A 22944-nucleotide genomic window follows, 5' to 3' on the forward strand; every position below is an offset into this window, starting at 1 on the left:
ATGAAAGACCAGTATCTGTTTTCATAAATAGAAGGTCACATGAATCAGACATATGATTAAATCATAGATAGAATCGCCTCCTGTACGTTCTGAGCCTGAGGGCTGCTCTCTGCTCTTGAACACGGAGGATTAGCAGTTCGCTTGTGGCGCAGTGGGTTAAGGATCTGGTGTTGCCACAGTAGTGGCTTGGGTCACCACTGTGGCATGGGTTAGAACCCTGGCCCCAGGAATGTCCACATGCCTTGGGTGCAGCCAAAAAAAGAGAAAAAAAGAACTTGACTTTTCCATTGTCTCATGAAAGTCTTCCTTGAGTTAAGATTATAAGAACCAGAGGTTGGGAGAAAAGAACGTATTGACACATGCAATTTTTTCTTTTTATAGAAATAAATATAGTATATTTTTACAGTGTGGTCAAAAAAGAAAAAAAAAAAAAAAGGAGGATTGGCAAGTGGCAAAAAGGTGTTAAAGGCCCTGTAGCCCCAGCTGGGCCTCTCTCCTCGCGCCAGTCAGAACTGAAAGGAAAGGAAAAGGAAAACACAGCATAGTGTTTCTCTAGCTGTGTCATTTTAGGCTGACTTCCCCCATGACATGGTTTGGAAAACTCTATGATCACTGTAATGGGTTCAATGACACCCCCCCCCCAACACCCTGCTGCTGAAAAAGCCTCTGTTCACATTCTAATCCCCCTACCTGTGACTGTGACCTTACTTGGACATGGGCGGGGATAGGATCTTGGCAGATACAAGAACCTCAGGATAAGATCATCTGGGATTTGAGGTCCACCTAAATCCAATGACAAGGGTTCTTATAAGAGAAAAGGGGAGATTTGATATACAGGGACCATGTGGAGATGGAAGCAGAGATTGGAGTGAGGCAGTCACAAGCCAAGTGACACCAGCGCCATCAGAAGCTGGAAGAGGCCAGGAAGGCTTGTCCCCTAGAGCCTGTGGAAGGGGTACCCTGCTGACACCCTGATTTCAGACTTCTGGCCTCCAGAACTCTGTGAGAATACATATCTGTTGTTCACCTCCCAGTTGACGGTGAATGGTTGCAGCAGCCCTGGGAAGCTAACGCAATCACCAAACCCATTCTCTATATGACATCTGCCAGTGGGGCCTGATGAGTGTCTTCTTCCTCCTCTACCAGGGGCTGAGGGGTGCCTTTGCAGAACAGGCTCTTTTTCCTTCAAGAGATCTCCTCTCCCTACGCATGGACATGTGCTCCCCTAAGAGGAATGGGTGAAGACACTGGACCCCAAGTTCTCAGGACTCCCTGTCTTGGGAATCCTTTGCCTCCATTTCCCATTCCCTTTCTCCCAGTCCTGCCTGAAAGATTAAAGCAAAAGGGAAGATGGGACTCCACCTTGGTACCAAACCACCAAAGTGCAACTTTTGGTTGCTGTTTAAAAAATAAAAAAATAGAAAAACTCATGAATAAACCGTGTTTTGTGATTTTAAAAAAAATTATAATTCCAGAGCGAATCAATGGTTGGAACTTTCTGGCTTAATGTGAGCCAGATTCCTGCCTCCTTGTTCCCTCTTCCTCACTCCTGCCCCTCTTTTCTTTCTTTCGCTTGTACCAAAGGCTGTCTGCTAAACTTCTAAAACACCCTTTGCCTTTTTGACCCTTCAACTTGTCTTGAACTTCAGAAAAAATTGGGGAAATGGCACTGAGTGAACTATATATAAGTCCTGGGCGTGTAGAGAGGAGGGGGGAGAGGGGGCCACGCAAGGGAGGAGGCTCGCCATGAACTTGGGGCCTCGGATGTTCTCTTGAAAAAAAAAAAAAAAAACCCTTCTGTTAATGGAATTAGTAAATATTTGTTGCTCTGTTCTAGGCCGGCGCCCCAGGGGAATATCTGGAGGAAGGAGAGAAAAAAAAAAAAAAAAAAGAGGGCAAATAAAAATAAAAGACAAGCTACTTTTCTGCTCCTTTCCCCTCTCCAAAGACACTAAACAGACAAGTCAGAGGATTAGAATGAGGCCTTGTGCGGCTGCTGCGAGCAGGAAGTTGCGAGGGGGCTTGTGGCAGGGAGGGGGCCCTGGTGGGGAAGAAGCAGGCCCGCTATCTGGTAATGGGAACGCCATTCCTGCTTAATGAAATGATTGCTGGCAGAGTTCCTGAGTTATGGCGCAGGCTGCACAGTCTCTGGCTGGCTTCCTGGAGCCCAGAGACCCCCGGCTGGGGCTGGGCCCGGCGTGCAAAGAGTGTTCAGTGAGACGGGGGAGAGAGAGACTGAGGTGGAAGCGGGGACATGGGCAAGATGCAGAGAGTGGAGCAGAGGAACAGAGGTCTAGGGCCAGGTAGGGAGCAGAGGCCTGAGCAAGGAAGAGGCCAGAGGGAGGATGATGGTGCAGGGAAAGTGGTAAAAACAGAGAGAAGCAGAAGGAAAGTGGAGGGAGGCCAACAGAGGAAGAGGCGGGACAGAGTCTGTCTCAGGTTCAAAGAGGCAGATGGAAGAGAGAGGCCAAAAGGAGGAGGAAGGGAGTCAGAGATGTGGACAGAGCACGGGCGGGGCTCCGAACGTGGAGGGAGAGAGATGGAGAGAAGGGAGAGACATAGAGACTGAGAAAAACAAACATGGAGACACAGAAAAATGGCACACAGTGGAAATCCTGATGCTAGAAAGAAGGGAAGAGGAGGAAGGAATCGGGCAGTAGGGGAGACACACCTGGGACAAGGTTTGAGACAGAGAACCAGAAGGGCTAAAGAGGCAGAGAAAACAAAAAAGTGGAAGCAGAGAGAAAAGACAGCAGCTCGATGCACCTGGGGAGTTAAGTTTCAATGAGTCCATCAGATTCCATCACTTTGACACAGAGTAAGGTCCAGATGGACATTGATGACAAAGATCACGTCCAAAAGCAGCCAAAAAAAAAAAGAAGGAACAGGACAGGAGAATGAAAGGACCCAAAAGTCCTTCAAGGTCACTGCAATAACTCTGACTTCCTCATTTTCTGGGATATTTGGAACATTTTCACTTCCCTTAGCTTGTTTCAGGTCATCTAGCAATGCTCCAGAGAAGATTTTCGAAAGAACCTGAGAATCAGGGAAGTGATGTTACCTACAAAGTAGCAGAGAAAGGAAGGGGTAGGGTTGGGACTCTAATAGGGCTGGGACAAAAATAATATCAGTGTCAGACTCTTTCTCTGCAATATCAATCCTTACTCTTTAAGGGTTGGAGGTTAAGAGTTCTTTTGAGGGTTTCATTTTGTTCAGGATGAGGCTAGATGAATTATTATAATGATGATAGCGATTAACCAATCACATGCATAGTAAGAACTTAACATACACATTTAAAAAATATAACTTCTAAATAAGGAAAGGGGGAAAAAAAGGTTAATGAAGAGGAAAATCCTGCCAATCTAATACACATGACAAAAAGGAGAAAGAAGCAGTCAAAAAATATGAAAATATAAGTAGAAATCTCAGAAGACAAAGTCCAAGTGAATGTGTAATTACATTCATTATAATGGGATTAAACTCTTCAGTTAAAAGACAGAGACCCTGGGAATGGATTTTTTTTTTTTTTTAAGATCATCTCTGTGCTCTTCCCAAAGCTTATATAAATAGAAATGCTGAAAATTAAAAATTAGAAAAGAAGACAATCCTAAGCAAATATTAACCCAAAGAAAGTTGATATGGCAAACGAATTGCAGACAGAATAGGGTCTGGGGCAAGCCAGCTCCCTCTGATACACAAGCACAAGCTCTTACTGTCCACACGCATGTCCAGGCCTCTGTGGTGCTCAGGCAGGCCCTTCCAGGCTTGGAGGCAGGCTCTGGACTCAAACTACAGGGCTGAATTTTTACAAGGCATACTTTGAGCAGCTAGTGTTAGACCCTTCAACTTTCTGGTTTCCTGCCCTGAGCTTCAAGACCTATTTTTCAATAATGTTGTGTCATCAGAGAGAGAGAAATACTTGTGAACGGGTGAGTCGCGGAGGCAAGGAAAAAGCCTTCAACACTGAAAGACATGGGTGGGAACAGATTTGAGGAGTTTGAGCCAGCTCTCCATCCACTCACACAGCAAAAAAAAAAAAAAAAAAAAAAAAAATGTGTATGTGTGTGTGTATGTCTTTTGTGGCAGTGAAACATAACATATTTTCATAGTTCCCATCTCATATCCTCCATCTGAAAATGTCCAGGTTGCCATGAGTGTGGGTAGTCGTTTCCTATTTCTTGTTTTTATTAAGAGGGCAAGAGCTGAGCATCTTGGGAAAAGGTCATTATTCACGGGTTCTTGCAAGGTACTCAATAGCAGGCCAAAGAATTGCCAAACATCAGCCACCAACCTCTGTACTTCTCACTGTGCCCAAGACAGAGGGGAGCACTGAAGGAAGTGAGAAAAGAGATGGTTGTGATTGCTCTCCTGTCTGCTTTTCCAGCCACATCTTAAAGCCCAGCCTCAGGACCTTTCTCTTCTGTAGCATGGAACAAAAAATGTCACCCTCCACCCGAAACACCTTTCATGCTCCATGTCCCCAAACTTTGCTCTTTTTATTGCCTCTTTTTTCCTGCCAAGAAGCCTTCTTAACCCCTGAGTCTGAACGCACAGCCCCTTCTCTCAATGCTCTGTACTCATTCCTCTTAACACACTGTCACTCAGCATTATAATTGCCCATGAACTTGTCTTCACCTTCCCAATCCCCTTGCCCCAAAGATCTGAGAGGGCAGAAAAACAGCTCTTGTCTCCTATCCTTTCTATACAATGGCAGGCTAGGTATGAGGACGGGGGACCTGACATGCAACAGGAATGAATGATGGAAAAAGTCTGCAATCAAGGACTTTGCTCACTTAGGTAGCGTCTCCAAGTTCTACTCCTTAAGTCATAGAGCTCTAAGGTTTCCAGGGATGAGATTCACAGAAACATCTAACTACAAAGCTAGGAAACCACTTGAGTGAAGCTCTTGTCTCTCTTGTTTGTTAATAACTTCCATAGAATCCTGGAAGTTCCAGGGAAGTGTCCCAGGGAGACAAATATTGGCTCCGTGAGCATGGTTTTGAATCCCTCCCCTTCACTCTGCATCAACGCAGCTATCCCACTTACCTCTTGTTTATATGTCAGCTTCATTTGAAGATAGAGATGATGATTTAAAAAAAAAATAAAATCCCTAACCACCATCAACCTGGACAAAAGCCTTCACTATACAGAATGAACCATCAAAGTCTAGAGGGAGGAAGGGGCCTGGAATATGTCATGTCTTGCAGCCACATCTCATCCCTGATATAAGGTGTAAAATCTTGAGAAAGTGACTTTATCTCTGCAAACCTTGGTTTCCTCATCTGTAGAATGGAAAGAGTATACCTGTCTCATACAGGGCTGTTGGAGGAGCAGTCAGGTAAGTTAAATGAAGAGTAGAGGCACTCAGTGAATGTTACCTAAGATGATGCTGACAACGGTTGTTATTATAATCATTACCATCATCATTATCATCATTAGTTGGCATTATTATTTTCTCTCTATCCAGTGCTCTTTCTACTCTCCACAGGTGGCTGATTCAGGATGTAACATGCTGATACCCCAGCCAGAGGCTGTGGAAATGAAACACAACCCTCCTAGCAGCCTAGTTCTCCAGCTACAGTTACCCCATTAACAGGACAGTCCCAGGCTGGACCTTTCCCAACTCCAGGTGGCCAAGCCTCAGACCAAAGACACTTAAAACTACCAAACTGTTCCAGAAGAAAAGATGAAGAGAGACTTCCTACAAGCCAGTCGGAGGAAAGCCATCCTCCATGGACCTCAGGGTCATTCTCCTTGTCTTCCGTGATTTCCTAAGAAGAAATTCCAACCTGGGTTTTTTTGGTCACTGCATCAACATTGACATCAATGAGCACCGTCTGGCCGGGGAAGAGTGACTTCTGTTCTAAGCAGGAACACGAATTCCTGGCGACATAAGGAAAGGAATCTGTGCAGTATCGAGGTTTCTCTTGATGGAGAAGATCCCACCCCACCCCAGTGGGGTCTCAGCAGTTCCTACAGGTTCCCCACTGGCTAAAAAACCATAGCAGAAGAGTAAAGTCGTCAGATCTCCGAACAACAAACTTCAGCTCTCACTCCTCCTCCCAAGCAAATGACGTAACCAGGAGGCTTTCGTTTGGACATGTTTACAGCAGGCCTCAGATCCTTTAAGGAACCAACCCACATCAGTGACATTGTTCCCCAGTAACTAAGATGCCAGTGGCTGTTGGCATGAACACTGGGGCCACTCCCTGACTTGTCTATCAGGGCAGTGAGGAGAGTGAACCCTTCAGACTATGGGGTAGGTTCTGGGCAGAAGATGCCAGTAGGAGGAGGGAGGAAGAAACACAGATGGTCTGAAAGGATGGCAGAGTTCTCAGGCTCAACTCTCATGTATGTTAGGATTTACTGATCACTTGCCAGGCACCAGGCACTGGGAAAAGTACTTTTCTGATCCTCATGACCACATTTTTCCCCACGTTTTTTCACATTTTTCTGAAGGAACTGAGGTTCAGAGAGAAGTGTCCTCCCCAGTGACCGAGTAACTGCAAAAATATTTGAACCCAAGTCTCCAAAGTAGAGGTTCCTAACCAGCAGCTCCATTGTGTAGCTTGGCCCATTTGCTTAAATTGCACAAGTTCTTAAGTGAACTCAGTTTGATCTCATGTCCAACTGGGTGTCTGTGTTACATACTAATAAAATCATGCCGTGAACAATGTAGCTCAAGATGGTTGCCTGTTCTTTCGGAGCCCTCTTTCTTCTGTCTCCTGCTTTCTTTCTTTTCTCTTCCGTTCTTTCTCTGCCCACTCACTGAGCTCCTATGTTAGGTCAGACGCTGCCAATATTGAGAAAATTAGACCATGGATCCTGTCCTCTGTGTGTCTTCCAGGAGGTAATCTCTCAGGAAAGCCAGACACAAAGGCAGTCATTACAATGCAGTGGGAGAAGATGAGGTCCCAGAGATTGAAAGAGAGGCCCACAGGAACACAGAAAGGTGACTGAGATGCCTGGAAAAACTTCAGCAAGAAGCCACTCCGACTTAGACTTGATGGATAAATGGGGAGCAAAAAAGAGGAAGAAAGGCAAAGCTGGTGGAAGTCAGGGCTTTGCAAAACTATGAAAAGGAAAGAGTTTGATTGGTTGGGGAAATAGCAGGGTTGAGGTGAGGATGGCAAGGCTCTAGAGAAAGCCTATTCAGATGTGAATGTCAGGCTAAGGTGTTTGAACTTGATCACGCAGGCACTAGGAAGCCCTAGCCGGTATTTAAGGATGAACAGAGGTGATAACACAGGCTCTCTATTTTAGAAAGATCACTAGGCAGGTATGTGCAAGATGAGCTAAGGACAGACTAGTGTGGCGAAGGGACTGGAGTCAGGGGAACCGATCCAGAGACTGCTAAAATTGTCTGGGTGGAGTAGGTGAGGGTCTTCTGGTCATCACTTCTCTTGGAGTGTCCAGTACCTCTGATGATCTCATTACTCCAACGTGTAGGGAATGGCCCACTTTACCCCCCCACAAGCACCTGCTTTTGTAATTGATGCTACAGAGGGGGCAATTCTTAACTGAAAAGAGTGATTGAATGGTGAATTTTTGGCTTGTTATACAGTTATTTCAAAGAGCTTTTAACACGTTGAGAGCCCACCACATACCTTAACTTGCCTATTCCTGGGCTGATGTCTTCCTATTTGACTTCATCCAAGTTCAACAGGCTTTGGGCTCAGATCTGGACCTGCCCTTTATCCTCCTGAACAGATCCATGGCTGGTTTTACACCCAAAGTCCTAGAGCAGTGAGGAAAGGGTCTGGCAACAGTTTTTCTCTCCCAGGCTGAAATAAAAGACTCTCTGGCTGGCGCTTTCAGCTCTCAATTTCTCCAGCCACCCTCTCCAGCAGAGTCCCAGTCTCCATTAATACTATTACTTGGGATGACATTTCCTCTGACTGTCGTTGTCTCTTTTTTTTCCTCCTCCTTAATTCTCTAATTTGTCCTAATATGCCCATTGCCTGCGTATCAAGTCATCCGTGAAGCCGCCCCATTTCCAGGTTCCTTCCTCCCCATCAGCCGAGTCTCCGTCTCCCACAGAAATTAGAGGGAGGCGGCTGCAAGCCCGCAAGGGCAGGAAATAGAATTAGGGGACGTATTAATTGGGACATCAAGTCGGATTTCGTTCCAGGCACTTCCTTCCGTTAACCACTTTGAAGCTTCCCCTCCGTGGCTCTGTTTCTCATTAGATGGGGCTCTTAATGGTGAGCGGTGTTTACGCATGGTGCAAATATGTCATGTCTTAGCCTTCAGACTGGCAGGCTCAGCTGATTGGTGAGGGCAAGAGAAGGAAAAGGCCAGCCAAGGGGGTCAGGACAGTCAAGGGTGGAAGTGTTGCTAAGAAAAGGTGACTTTTTTGTGATGCTAAAAAAAGAGGTGTGTTTTAGGCTGAAAAGAGAGATTCCACCAACGTGCCACTTCTTTAAACTTTCCCTTATGTGCACTTTCCAAGTCTGCAAGTTTGTCGGCAAAGCAAATCCCTTTCTGTGCCTTTTCTCTTACAATTGCACTTTTCCCAGGCAGCCATGGATTTTCTGGCTGCTAGGCATCAGGATGCTTTTGCCAACACCTAGGAAGCTGGTTGAAATGAAAGCATCTGACTTGACCCAGTGAAAGATGCCAGGACCTTGCCCTTCTGTGACTTCCCAGCTCTCAGTTTTGACGACATCTCCAACTAGGGACACTCACAGCCCCCTTTGCCCCCAAAGGGCTCCACCCAATCCATCCACCCCACTCTTTGAGGTCCTCTCTCTTCAAAGGTGTGGTTGGCTTGAGCCTTTGTGGAATCCCCACTCAGAGGTGTTTTTGCCAACACTAATTCAAGGCTGTGAGAAGAACTTATTTGTGGAAGGGTATTTGTTTTTCCACCAAGGGAGCCAAAACCACCAGCCTCCCTTGCAGAGGGGGAGAAGAGAGAAGAAGCATTTGTTTCTCATGATTCCCAGTGGTAGCCCTACAAAACAAAACACTTCCGGGAGACTCCATCCAGGTTGTACTGAGACTCAAGTGTGGGTGTATTTTGCCCTGATCCCCAGGAACAGGAGCCCCAGAAAGGAAACTCTTGATGCACTGAAGGCTGAGGTCAGGCCCTTCTGCTCCCCCAGCAGTTCAAACAGCCAAGACAAATACCACAGCCCTGCCCTGGACACTCTTCAGTCCTCCTGAGCTACCAGAAGCCAAGATAAAGCAACTGAAACCCATGCTAAATGCAGGGAAGACAAACCTCAGCACTGAATGGAAACCAAATCAAACAAGTCCCTACCAACCGCTTAAAGTGACGAGAACAGAGGTGTTTCGTTCTTGTCTTCCCTTTCATCTCGCTTTCTTTTTCATTTTTAAGTCTCAAAGAATAAAGAAGTAGAAAAGGAACTGTCCCCTGTAGCGGTGAGAGCTGTTCCATGCTTAAACAAAGGCCATGAGGTCCAAATCATCTCATCTCTGGGCATGTGTGTTAAGACCACTTTGGCTGTAATGACATAAATCAATTTGTGCTAACTTGAGGGAGAATGTTGGGGGAAATTATGAGGATTCAGGGTTATATCCAGGAACTAGAAGAATCTTAGGAATTCAGGGATTTCTCTTTCTCCATCTATCTCCTCTAGGTCTGTGTGTGTGTGTGTGTGTGTGTGTGTGTGTGTGTGTTTCTTCTTCTCCATCATGGAAGACCATCTTTTCCTCTTAATCTCCTTGATGAGGGAGAGACAGCTCCCCATAGGAAACATGAGCATATTACAGTAAATACAAAACAGACAGAATCAGCCTCAGCTCTTCCTGAGGAAGATATTTTGACTTGCCCCCTTGGGCTCAAAGCCATTCCTGGTTCAGGCCATCCCAGACAGAAGGGATGAGTCATTTTGGACAAAGGTGAGTAGGGTGAAATCACCCCTATGAATCATGGGAAGATAATCCAGCACCTCATTGTCCACAAGAAGACACCCTACAATTGTTTCACACATTCAAACTCTGTCATTTCACATTATTTTATCCTGGGGCAATCATTCCATTTATTTATGTGTTGATCATGTTATGTAGTCATCAGTATTTGTAAAGTATCAACTATGGGTCTATTGTCATTTGTCCTTTTCTTTTTATCTATATTTTCCAATTTTTTTCAGTAGCAGTTTATTCAATCAATATACCTATCATAGGCTTGGGGTTACTAGGACAGCAAGAAACACTGGTCAATAAATACTGCCTTCGAACTTTCCTCTAGCAAAGCAATTCTAACCATTGCACTAAAAGGAAATTTACTTTCTTGGGCCATCCTCAAACTGGAACTTTGTTTTATACTCCCTCAGTCCAAAATGACTTGACCAGATAACAAAGAAACATTTAGCCTCTTTCTCGTGTTGTCTCCTGAAAACTCAACTGGAAGGTTCCTGTGCTCTAACAAGACAGGCTTGGCAGTGTGGCTCTCAGAATCCCTTTCCACTCTGGAGTTGAAGAATGTTAAGTCAAGTCTATTCATCAGACTAATGACAAAACCATTAGCCAAGAAGACAGACACTTCTCAGCGGATACGAGAGTCTCACAGCAACTAGTAAGCATGATCCCCGTGGAAATGAATTAGGGGCGGAAATAGAATAAATTCATAACCTCTTCTTGTGGGAGGAGGCAATGGATGTGATGCCTTCACCCCTTTGTTTCTTAAACATCTCAAGGATCTGCCATGTAAAACACTCAGTGCAATGACTAATATCTAACAGGTGGTCCTCAAATATTAGTTACTCGGAAACCCTGATGTGTTTCTACCCTGACAGACCAAAAACAGACTGGCTTATGCAGAAAGACAGACAGACATCTTTTTCTTCTGTCAACAAGATGGGTCAACAGGACAGAACTTGAAAGTTATGATTGACCTGAAGTCTGCAGGCAAACACCCAGCCAGCTGACACTTGCCAGCATCTATGGTACATCAGCTACCATGCTAAACATGCTCTGTTAAAACTGAAGGACCACAGAATAGGACTCAGCCATTTATATCTGCTTTTAGAGCCCATAAATACACCTTACAATAAAATGTCTAAAGGAAGCCAACAGAGGCGTAAAATCCATCCCTAAACTATGCACATGAAAAGGGAAAAAAGTCCATGGAACGATGGGATTTTCATCTGCACTGTAGGAAAAACGACTTCCTCTCTTCCTCTGTGTAGGGCTTATTTTTTTTCCATAAACCTAAAGTCATGGCCAAGTGACTGCTAGATGCAGCCAACATGGCAGCAGATGTGGTGGTTGCTGTTCATTTGAGGAACTTTTCACTTTTAACTCTTACTTGGCTTTTCTGTTCCATCACCACCACCTTACTCTCCTCCTGAGGACTCAGTAAACAAACAAGAAAGGTATGATAACAACCTGGAGACCTTTAAGAAGGAAGCTACTGAAAGCCAGCAGGGCAATAACAAAGGAAGAAGGACTGTAGAAGCTATAGTTGGTTGCATATTTATTAGAAACCTTAATCACAAAAGCAATTTTTTGCTTAATATCTAACTTTACTCAGCATAAGATCAAAGTGGGTAGGAACTATATTTGCCTCATTTATTGGTGTGTTCTCAGAGTTCAAATGAGCAGGGAATAGATGTCCAATAACTATCTGTTGAATGAATGGGTCTCCCCCATTTTTCCAGTGACAAAACAAATTGATGTCTCTTGCTGATAGGTATTAATAGCCCATATTATCAGGAAATTGAGGCTCAGAGAAGTCAGATAACTTTCCAGAGGAAGAGAGCTAAGAAGGAAAATGCAAGACCTTACATCTGGATGTTGCTCTATTTGCAGGAACTAGGACATCAGCTGCCACATAAAAAGGACCCACTAAATAATTTTTAGTAAATTATTTAATATAAGTATGGAGCTGGAATTCAAGTCTTGGATTGTTCCACTGCACCATGTTACCCTCTCCCCACACCTTGGGTACCACTTCTCTATTAATGCTCCCTTATATTTGTCTTCTGGGAAAAAAAAAAACACATAAAATGCAAAGGTCTTTGCACCACTGAAGCAGCTAAAGAGGCTGAGTGCTCAGGCTCTGGGATCAGATAGACATGGGTTCGAGTAGAAACTCCACAACCAAGGCTCCTTGGACATGCTGTGGTTAACATCTCTAAATCTTAATGTTTAAGCCTTATACTTCTAAGAGGGAGTTTTATTATGATTTCACTGAGTTAGGCAGGATAGGTGGGCAGTGTAAGGCTGTCTTTTGAGACTCATTAAGTCCCAATAAAAGAGATAGGTTCAGAGTGCTGGCAAGCACTCTCTAGAAAAGGAAAATAGAAATTTTGATTTGCAAAAAGAACTAGAGGAGTAGGGATGGAACTCAGGGATGTCCCAGGATTTCCCACCCCCTTGTAGCCATGTCAGTGGTCAAAGTTAAGAGAAAACAATGGCAATTTGTACACAGCAAGACACCAAGACAAATAAAGTTCCTGGAGTTCCTGTTGTGGTTCAGCAGGTTAAGAGTTCTCTACTAGTATCCATGAGGATGGCAGGCTCAATCCCTGGCCTTACTCAATGGGTTAAAGATCCAGCGTTGTTTCGGCTGTGGCAGAGGCCAGCAGCTGCAGCCCTGATTTGACCCCTTGCCTGGGAACTTCTATATCCTGCAGATGCAGCCCGAAAAAAGAAGGAAGGAAGGAAGGAAGGAGCGAGGGAAGAAGAGGGAAAGAGAGAGGGAAGGAAGGAAAGAGAGAGAGAGAAAGAAAGGAAGGAAGGAAGAAATAAAGGAAATAAATTTCCTGAGAAATAAAAGTTTGGGTCATCTCATGCTGCAAACAACATCAACCAGGGCATATGGAGCTTGGGTGTAGGTAGTAAATATTAACCACAACCTTATGAGCAGTTACAGAAACTAATTACATGTTGGTTTTGTGTGTGTATGTCAGATATATACTTATATATTTTTAAACCATTGCTTCTCTTTCTTTCCCCTTTCACCACCCTCTGATATATGGCAGTGGTTAAAGTTACTATTTCATAGGTGGCAAGATGTCAAAATAGAGTCCAAAAAGTCTAGAAGACAATTAAACCTGATCCAGGAAACACACACTGCTGGCTCCCTGTATTCACTGAGAAGATATGGATGATTTCCCTTCAGGGAGAAGTTAAATTTGTCTCTGTTTGTACAGGAAGGTATGGATGCTTAGATGGAGCACATGTAAAAGTGCGCACATGGAAAAAACTCAAATTGGGTCAGTAAAGGGATGGACTACATTGGTCACGCAATGTTCTTGACTGCCTGGCATCCATTGAGTCAGTCCATCTGAGTCAGGGTTCCTAGAAGCAGAACTGTGATGAAGGATTCTCATGCAAATTATGTATTAAGGGCGTGTTCTCACGGCATATCTTTCATTGACTTAGGTCTTCTTTGATTTCTTTAATCAGTATGTTGTAATTTTCAACATACAGAACCAGGAGAGATTTTGTAAGATTTGTAATTATTTCATTTGCTTTTGTAAATGATATTTTTAAAAATTTGATTTTCTAATTATTCACTAACAGCATGTAGAAATAGTTGATTTTTGTATGTAAACTTAATAAATTGCTGAACTCAAAAAAAAGGGGGTGTGTGTGTTCTCAACCTGTCAGGGAGTGAAGGAAGCAAGACAGGGAAGGGGAGAAACAGATAAGATGTGGTTTCAAATGCAATGTAGGTTCAACCTGATCCCATGGGGAACTCTGGTGTGCAAATTACACTACAGAGTCAAATATTAGCAGTGGGCCATGCTGGGGTGGAGGAATGGGGAAAACCATCACTCCCAGGCACCATAAGAGTGCCTCCAACAGTCGAGTGGGTAGGACACTGTTATTGTAAACTATTATTGCATCACAACTTATTCCAAAACTCAGCTGCTTAAAGCAAGAATAAAAATTTTACCTCATGAACTTTGTGGGTCAAGAATTTGAAAGGGGCTAGGATGGGTGATTCTGGCCTAGAGTCTCTTGTAAAGCTGTGGGTTTGACTGGCTGAGAGTGTGGTCTCACCTGAAGGCTAGATGGGGGCTAGAGGATCTGCCTTCAAAGTGGATCACTTGCAAGGATGATGCTGATGGTTGGCAAGAAGCCTTAGTTTCTCCCCCCGCAAGAGTCCTTTCCACATACTGTTTCAGGACCTTCAGGACCTGACAGCTACTTCCCCTGGAGAAAGCAAGCCAGGAAACCAAGGAAGACACATAATACCTTTTCTGAACTAACTCGGAAGCCAGGCACAATTCCCTCCAGTATAATCTATCGATCACGCAGGTCTGATTTAATATGGGAAGGGACTACACAAGCCTGTGAATACCAGGAGGTAGAGATCACAATCCCTGGACAAGCCTGGCTATCACAGGCATCAACAGTGTCTGCTCCACATCCGAAGTTTATCTAGAGGGATTATCTCTGCTTTGTTGTGCATGCTTGGTCAGGTAATTCCTTTTGCTACAGAAGTACAGAGATGTAGCCAGCAGTCATGTGACCTCAGTTCAGCCAGTTGGATGTCATCTCCCAAGACTTTGCATCCTTATTGTATTAATATGCTAAGGATACCATAACCAAATTCCATGGACTGGGTGGCTTAAACAACAGATATTTATTTCTCACAGTTCTGGAGTCTAAGATCAAGGTGCCCAAAGAGTTGGTTTCTCTCTCCTTGGCATGCAGATGGCTGCCTTCTCACTGGGTCCTCATGTGGCATTTTTTCTGTGTGTGTGCACATCTCTGGTGTCTCTCTGTGTCCAAGTTCACTCTTCGTATAAGGGCACCAGTCAGATTGGATCAGAGGCCACCCTAGTGACCTCATCTTGATTTAATTACCTCTTAAAAAGCCCTATCTCCAAATACAATCACATTCTGAGGTACTGAGGGTTAAGGCTTCAACATATGAATTTTGGAGGACACACTCAGTTCATTAACACTTCGTGAATGTTGCAGGAGAAAGAGCAGTTCCAGGTCCTTGACTACAGCAGAAACATGCTGACCTTAATCTTCCTGCCATGATGCTGTAGCCAAGGTCCCCAAAGACTCCCTCCTCCAAAGACTCCACGATTCATTCCCACTTTCTAAACCTGCTTTGCAAAACCTCCTGCCAATTCTGCAAGATCCAGACTGTGCATCTAATAAATTAAGTTTTGCTTCAGCCAGTCCGAGTTGGCTTATGTTTCTTAACAGTCATGTCCCCAGACCAATACATAGCTTTGTTTCCAGATTTTCTGGAATGACTATATGTTTCTTTTATGCTTGGGAGGGGGCAGGGTGTGGAGAAAAGTCATTTTTAAAATATGAAAAGACTCCAGCTAAATTAAAAATCTTCCTAAGCATGTCTTTCTTCTCGCCTGAATAACATATTTCTCACCTCATTCAGACACAGACATACACAAATCCACTAAGTTAAAAAGAAGGGGGAAGGTGTAAGACCTGTGGGTTTTTTGGCAGTGAGTCAAATTACCATTCAGTCCGTTGATTGTTACCTGACACTAGGCTTTTCTGAACATTGGCAGAACACGGCTCATACCAATAGCTGAAGATAGAATATCAGATCTCAGAGACATGAGACCAGTCTCTCAGCCCAGTGTCTACCTTCCTCGTAGAGATGCTCTTCAGACTAAAGCCAGAAGAAACTCGATCAAAAGAAGCTACAGGGAGTTCCCGTCGTGGCGCAGTGGTTAACGAATCCAATTGGGAACCATGAGGTTGCGGGTTCGGTCCCTGCCCTTGCTCAGTGGGTTAAGGATCCGGCGTTGTCGTGAGCTGTGGTGTAGGTTGCAGACGCGGCTCGGATCCCGCGTTGCTGTGGCTCTGGCGTAGGCCGGTGGCTACAGCTCCGATTGGACCCCTAGCTTGGGAACCTCCATATGCCGCGGGAGCGGCCCAAGAAATAGCAAAAAGACAAGAAAAAAAAAAAAAAGAAGCTACAGTCTGTGCCTGGCTGAGGTCTGAGTGATGGAGGATGAAACTTAGTGAGGTGGTCCAATCTGCATAGTTATTATAAGAAAATCCAACTCAGAGTTCCCGTCGTGGCTCAGTGGTTAACAAACCCGACTAGTATCCATGAGGATGCTGGTTCGATCCCTGGCCTCACTCAGTGGATTAAGGATCCGGCATTGCCATGAGCTGTGGTGTAGGTCACAGACACAGCTCAGATCTGGCATTGCTGTGGCTCTGGCAAAAGCTGGCAGCTGCAGCTCTGATTCGACCCCTAGCCTAGGAACTTCCATATGCTGTGGGTGCAGCTCTAAAAAGACAAGACAAAAAAAAAAGATAAAAAATCCAATTCTATGCTGTGGAACAAGGAGAACAGGGAAAGGAACCAGGAGAGAAAGAGCTAAAATAGCAAGAGCTGTTGAGCATGTGCCCCAAGGTAAGTAGGAGATGGGAGGGTAAATCTGGTCCTCCTTCAGCCAGTCACTGCTCTCCTGGTGCTTAAACATCCCTCCTGCTGAAGGTCATTCTGGGCCTTCCATATCTTTATCTTTTCATACAACATGCCCCTTAAACACAGACAGTTCCTTCTTCTAGTTCTCAGTATAGAAAGAGATCTTCACGGGGAGAACCAAAGCTAGATCTGACAGGCTTATGGAGAGAGCAGACGTTGGTCTCTAATAAGGCAACATCCTAAGAGACGCTCAAGGATGTCCCTTGACTATGCACATGTCACTTTAAACCATCACCCTGCATGAAGTTAATCCCCACGGAAGAAGCTGCTCTTCCAAATGCTGTGGTGGTGATGGTTTTGTTGTGGCTTTCTGATCTGCCCTCTAACTTTTAACCTGACTTTGCCAGCCCTGCAGAGACCACAGACCAAAGGAAGCCAGAATGAGCACTGGGTCTCCCCTGCCTGAGCTGCAGCCCCACCTGTCTCTCCCCTGGAGGGCTCTTCTCCCCTTTTCTTTTGCAAGCTCACCTTGGAACCCAAGAGTCAGGCGATCTTGAACCTGATAAGGAGAGCCATTCTTCCCTGCTGGAAACACAGGCCATGAACTTTAAACACAGATGGAAGGAAAGAGAGATGATAAAGTTCCGTTTAAAGAAAAAGAGGGAGCTTTCAAAGGAGGGAGAGAGAGGGGAGTATAAAAATATCCCAGGGCAACTGAAAATTATCATCCAAACATATGAAAATGTTCCAGATAGTTTAGTGATAAGCAGGAAATGGCTGGAAAAAACCAACAGTCATAGAAGGAGAAAATTGCAGTTAGAAGGGGGGATTGAATGGAGCTAAGTGTCTGTGTCATAAAGTTTATTATTTTATTAGTTTTAATAGTTGAGTAGATAAGCTAATAGCAATAGGATTTACTTTAAAGATCAACACTGTAGACTCCGCTGTTTATTATTTGATAGTAATGTGTCTCCAGTGAGGGGAATATTAAATCTCATAAAAAGCCATTCCCGCAGTCAACCCAGGCCCTTTCTCAGCCGCACGCACATGGATTTTCCCCTATTAGTTCACATCTCTGGCAGGGGTTTTGTTTGGATAATATCTCTAAGGATATTGCTCCTTGGGAATCTGTGAGAGCCTTTTCAGCTTCCAGTTTGGGTCCTTTGACCAAAGCATGAAACTTGATGTTCAATTTTCTCAGAATTCTTTTTTAATTTTTAAACTTTTCATTTTTATATAATTTTTAAAGCTTACTTTCCATTTACAATTATTACAAAATATTGTCTATATTCTCCATGGTGTACAAGGTATTCCTGAGCCTGTCTTGCACCCAATTGTTTGTATCTTCCCCTCCCCTACCCCTCTATGGCCCTTCTCCCACCCCACTGGCAACCACTAGCTCATTCTCTATATCTTCTGCTTCTTTTTGGTTATATTCACTAGTTTTTTGTATTTTTTTAGATTCCACATATAAGTGAATATACAGTATTTGTATATTCCACATAGACACTATTTGTATATTCCACATAGACACTATTTGTCTTTCTGTTTGACATGTTTCACTTAGCATAATGCCCTCCAGGTCCATCCACGTTGCTGCAAATGGCAAAATTTCATTTTTTCTTACAGCTGAGCAGTATTGTATTGTATATATGCACCACATCTTTATCTATTCAGCTGTTGATGGACCCTTAGGTTGTTTCCATGTCTTGATTATTATAAATAATACTGTTACGAATATTTCAGAATTCTTTCAGCAAGAAGTAACTGACTCATCTGGATTTGAAAGATATATGTATATATTATTTTGTTCTTTCTAGGGCTGTATCTGTGGCATATTGAAGTTCCTGGGCTAGGAGTCAAATAAGAGCTACAGTTGAGGCCTGTGCTATAGCCACATCAACACTGGCTATAAGCCACATCCATGACCTATGCCGTAGCTTCCAGCAATGCCAGATCCTTAACCCACTGATGGAGGCCAGGGATAGAACCTGCATCCTCATGGACACTCTGTCAAGTCCCCCTGAGCCATAACAAGAACTCTGGATTTGGAATATATTGTTTAATGTTGATGAGGGGCTGAGGATAATAGTAGATGAAACACCCACAGCTCTGCAAATCATTATGAGAAATAAAGAAACAGCACATTTACTTAATACAGTGCCTGGTAAATTCTGATAAATGCCAGTGATATAAGGAAATGATAAATGCAGCAGATGACTGAGTTCTGGAGTCAGGCCGCTGGGTTACAAATCCTGGCTCTGATCATCATGTAGTTTCAAAGTACTTCCCCACAAGATATGTACTAATGGCAAAGAGAAAAATAAGCACCACCTTCACTGAATGATCAAAGCTAACCTCACCAATCACAAGACATGTGCCTCCTGGTATGATGCACTGAGAAGCACATGTCACTTCTGGGGAGTCCTGTCCAAGGTACACCACAAAGATCTAAAGGGACATATCTAAATGCTTAAATGTTCTACAAAATCACTGGCGTGTACTCTTTAAAATTGTCAACAGCATGACAAAGAGAAAGACAGAGGAACTCAAGAGGCAACAGAATGCACTGAGTGATTCGATTTTTTTTCCCTCTTTCTCTTCCCTTTTTTTAAATTTCACTTTTTTGCCTCTTTCTCTCTCTCCCCTGCCCTCTTCTTCTTTTTTATCATTTTGCTATAAAGGACATTATTGGGACAATCTGTCAATTGGCAAAATATTAAAACAAAGTCTACAGACTACAGAGTAATACTGTATCTGTATCAATATCAATTTCCTTATTTTAATAGCTGTACTGTGACTATATAAAAAAATTCCTTGTTTTTAGGAAATAAACATGAAACTAGAATTTTTAAAAGGCATTATTTCTGCAACTGAATCTCAATTTTTTTTTGAAGTAGAAAAGAGACTAAAGTTAATGTGATAAAGTGTTAACATTTGGGGCACTGGGTAAAGAGTCTACAGGGATTTTTTTGAAACTTCTGTGCAAGTCTGAACTTATGTTAAAATAAAAACTTGAAGAAAAAAATCTCTATATAACTTGACTTTTCGGGACTGCAGTTTCCTCACCTCAAAATGGGAATTTTATTACCAGACTCTAGGACATTTTCTTTCAGGTGATAAGACCAAAGTAATAAAATATTAAATCCTTAAACTTTTTTATTGAGAGAGGAGATGGGTTACAGAATCAGGACTAGGACAGAAGTCTGGAGCATCAACTATACATATTTCTCAGACATAAGATTTTTACATGATTTTACATTTGGCCATGGCTCTAACAAGCTGTGTCCAGTCAGATCGAATAGAGGATCCTTCTTGAAACTGTGCTTCCCTTTCAAGGTCGCTGTGGGAATTAAATAAGTTCATTTATGGAGAGGGCTGATTGCAGTGCCCAGCGTGTAGCAGGGTGTTAAGCCGTGGTGGCAGATATCGGCTGCCATGATTGTTGCTTTCATTAATAAATGAAAGCATCATGCTAGCTTTTCTTCTTCTTCTCCTTCTCCCCCCTCCCACCCCCTGCACAGCCACAGCAACACTGGATCCTTAATCTACAGATCAAGGCCAGGGATTTAACCCACACAGAGACTACGTTGGGTCCTTAACCCTCTGAGCCTTTTTTTTTTTTTTTAACTTTTATTTATTTATTTATTTATTTATTTATTTATTTATTTATTTTTCTATTTGGGCTGTCTTCATGGCATGCAGTGACAATGCCGTGGCTTAACCCAGTGCACCACAAGGGAACTCCAGCATCATGTTAATTTGATTCACAATTCTTAGAGGGTAGGAAACTTTCACTGTGCTTCATCGCTGTGTGCTTTGCTCTTGCCTAGTGGTCAAGGGGATGTTCTTCCCAGAAAAAGTCATGTTGCTCAGTGAGTGGCATTCTTACCAGGCTGCCAGTCAAATGATTACCGCCCACCAGCCTCATCAAAGTCTCAGCAAGGTGGCTGCTGAAGCCCAAACTAGAACTCAAGGCACGTTTTTGAAACCCACACACCTGGTCGAGGGTTCATGGTGAGCAAATCCAAGCCAAAGTGACCAGGGAAGGTAAACCGGTATGAAATTAACAAGGTCATGATCTAGCTCTTCCCAACCAGAGCTCTGCAATTTGTTACCTTTTAGAAGAATTCCCTGCGGATTTCTTCCTGCCTCTTCCTCACCAGCTCTCCTGATCTCCTGCTGCGACACACACACCCTGGCTGCCTAGGCTCTGAAAATCATTCACTTGCTAAAGTGATCTGAACCTTGATTTCTCTAGCCCCTATGTTTCCAAAAATCCTCTAAGAAAAGCCCCTCCTCATTAAAGGGTGGCAGTCATTTCCAGCCCACTCTGAGGGAGCTTGCAATAAATTGGTCTTGAGCCATAAGTATCTATAACATCCAAGGGGCAAGACAAAGACTGGTCTAGAAGGCTGAGCCTCTTCTTGAGAATCAGGACTTTTGCAGACCCAAGAATACAACATCACTCAGAAAGCACCTAAGGAAACGCATCAAAACACATACGCAAAGGGGCTCTCAACCCAGAATGTATGGTGGAAGTCCATCACACTCACCACAGTCCTACACTTGTGCAATCCCCTCTGCGTGGAACCTATTTCATCACCTTCTTCACCTGGCTAACCACCCATCCTCTTCTTCAGGTAGAACTATGTCTTGTAAATCCCCAACCTCAATTCCCTCCCACTGCTAGTTACTCCCACACTCTGTACCTCCCATTATAATGAACTGTAATTGCTCATGTAACAAATTGACTACGGCTCTAAAAGCCATAGCTAATGTTTACCAAGCCATATTCTTTGCATATATCCACTCTTTCAATCTCTCAATGACCCTCTGAAGTCAGTGCTGTTATAATTATTGCACTTTAAGGATGAGGATGTTGAGGACAAAGAAGGTGAAGTAACTTGCACAAAGTCGCATAGAGAGAAGGCAACTAAACCCAGAGCAAGGCTGGGCTAACCTGTTATAATTTTACATGAACATCCGCTGTATTGTCTAAGTTAACCTATCCCTCAGAAAGGTGCCTACCCTCAGAATCTGGAAGAAGACAATGCTGGGAGAACATTGGCTAGGAGACACAGCAAAGAATTACAATGTGCAGTGAGCATCTGTACTCTTTACTGGATATCTCCATTTTTAGTTTCTCATTTTCTGGGCACTTGTCAATTGGGTGGGGCCGTGTGACCACTTCTGGCCAATGGGCTATGAGCAGAAGTTCCATGTTTCAGGTCCAGGCCATAAACTATTTAATAGCCAAAGTGGGAACTTTCAGAATTCTCTTGCTCTCTGACATGAAAACTAAGCTTGTTGGAGACGATAGCTACTCTATCAGCTGGGGTCTCTGAGTGATTCCAGCAAGCAGAACCCTCCTGAGATCCATGATAGACAAGTAGTGTTTAAGTATCAAATAAGACTGATGTTTTAGACCACTGTTTTTTTTTCCTGATCAGCATGCTCTAGTATGCATCCTGTCCAACACATGATGGAAGCAAAACAATGTAATTAAATGATAGATGCTTTTAATTATATTAAAGTTAATATAATTATGCTGATATTATAGTTCAAGTGTCTGAACCCAAGCTTTCCTATCTTTGTCAAGAAGGGATATAGTAAGTTATAAAGAAGAGTTAAACACTAGAACCAAACTCACTTGAGCTATTAGAATGATTAAATGAGTGTTAAAAAAATTTCTCACTTGGGATTCAACTTTATTTAACATTAAGTACAACCTAAATCGTATGATGGTTAAAATCCCACATATAGGGGTGTCTTTTTGCCCATGTCCACAGCATGCAGAAATTCCCAAGCCAGGGATCAAAACCTGAGCCACAGCAGTGACAACTCCAGATCTTTAACCCACTATGCCACCAGGAAAGTTCAAACCACAACCATAGGATTGATTACAGTCAGGATAACCCTCCATCCAATATCTTATCACTCATGAAGTGAGGATAATTTGGGATGTGGACAGAAGCTGCAGGAACAAATTATATTCCTTCCAAGTCCCTTTCAATGCTTTCTCCCTCTTTTCCAAAAGTTCCTTCGATGCATTCCAGAAAACCGTAATTGTAAACTCAGATGAAATTTTCTCTTCCAAGAATACAAAGGTAATTACGAATGAGAGCATTCTATGGTGCCATAACAGATTAAAACGCTCCCCTTCATGAGCCTAAGCATTTCCCTCATGGCTGGTGGCTACCTGAATATGCTTGAGTTGTGGGTCTGTGGTGTTTTATAGCCTAAGGTAGCATCCCTTAAAGGAGGATACTTGACCATCCAAGTCAAAATCACCTGGGAGGTTTGTAAACTATGTAGATTCTCTGACTTATTGAAACAGAGCCTTCTGGGTTTGGGGGACAGGGAGAGGTCATTCATGTCATATTCCTTGGGGGTTCTGGCACAATCAAAGGTTGAAAAGTTCTACTTTAAACTAAGTTTATAAGAAAACATGGAGCTAGCTTCTGGATATTTGCAGAAAAGCCCAAGTCCAGCCCACCTTGAGGATATTGTTAAGATTCCTATGTTGGCCCACTGGTTTCCAAGAAAAGCCAAGGTATCCAGGTGAACAGGAAGGTGGCCACACACATGTAAACCCT

At 43.5% G+C, this 22944-nt stretch overlaps 1 long non-coding RNA gene across 6 annotated transcripts in view; it reads right to left on the minus strand.

Moving 5' to 3' along the window:
* LOC110256790 overlaps positions 1–22944 on the minus strand; it is a 471534-nt gene that overhangs the window by 284172 nt on the left and 164418 nt on the right. The gene's annotated exons all lie outside the window — the stretch shown is intronic.

Source organism: Sus scrofa, chromosome 14 (assembly GCF_000003025.6).
Source record: "Sus scrofa isolate TJ Tabasco breed Duroc chromosome 14, Sscrofa11.1, whole genome shotgun sequence".
Lineage (NCBI taxonomy): Eukaryota > Metazoa > Chordata > Mammalia > Artiodactyla > Suidae > Sus > Sus scrofa.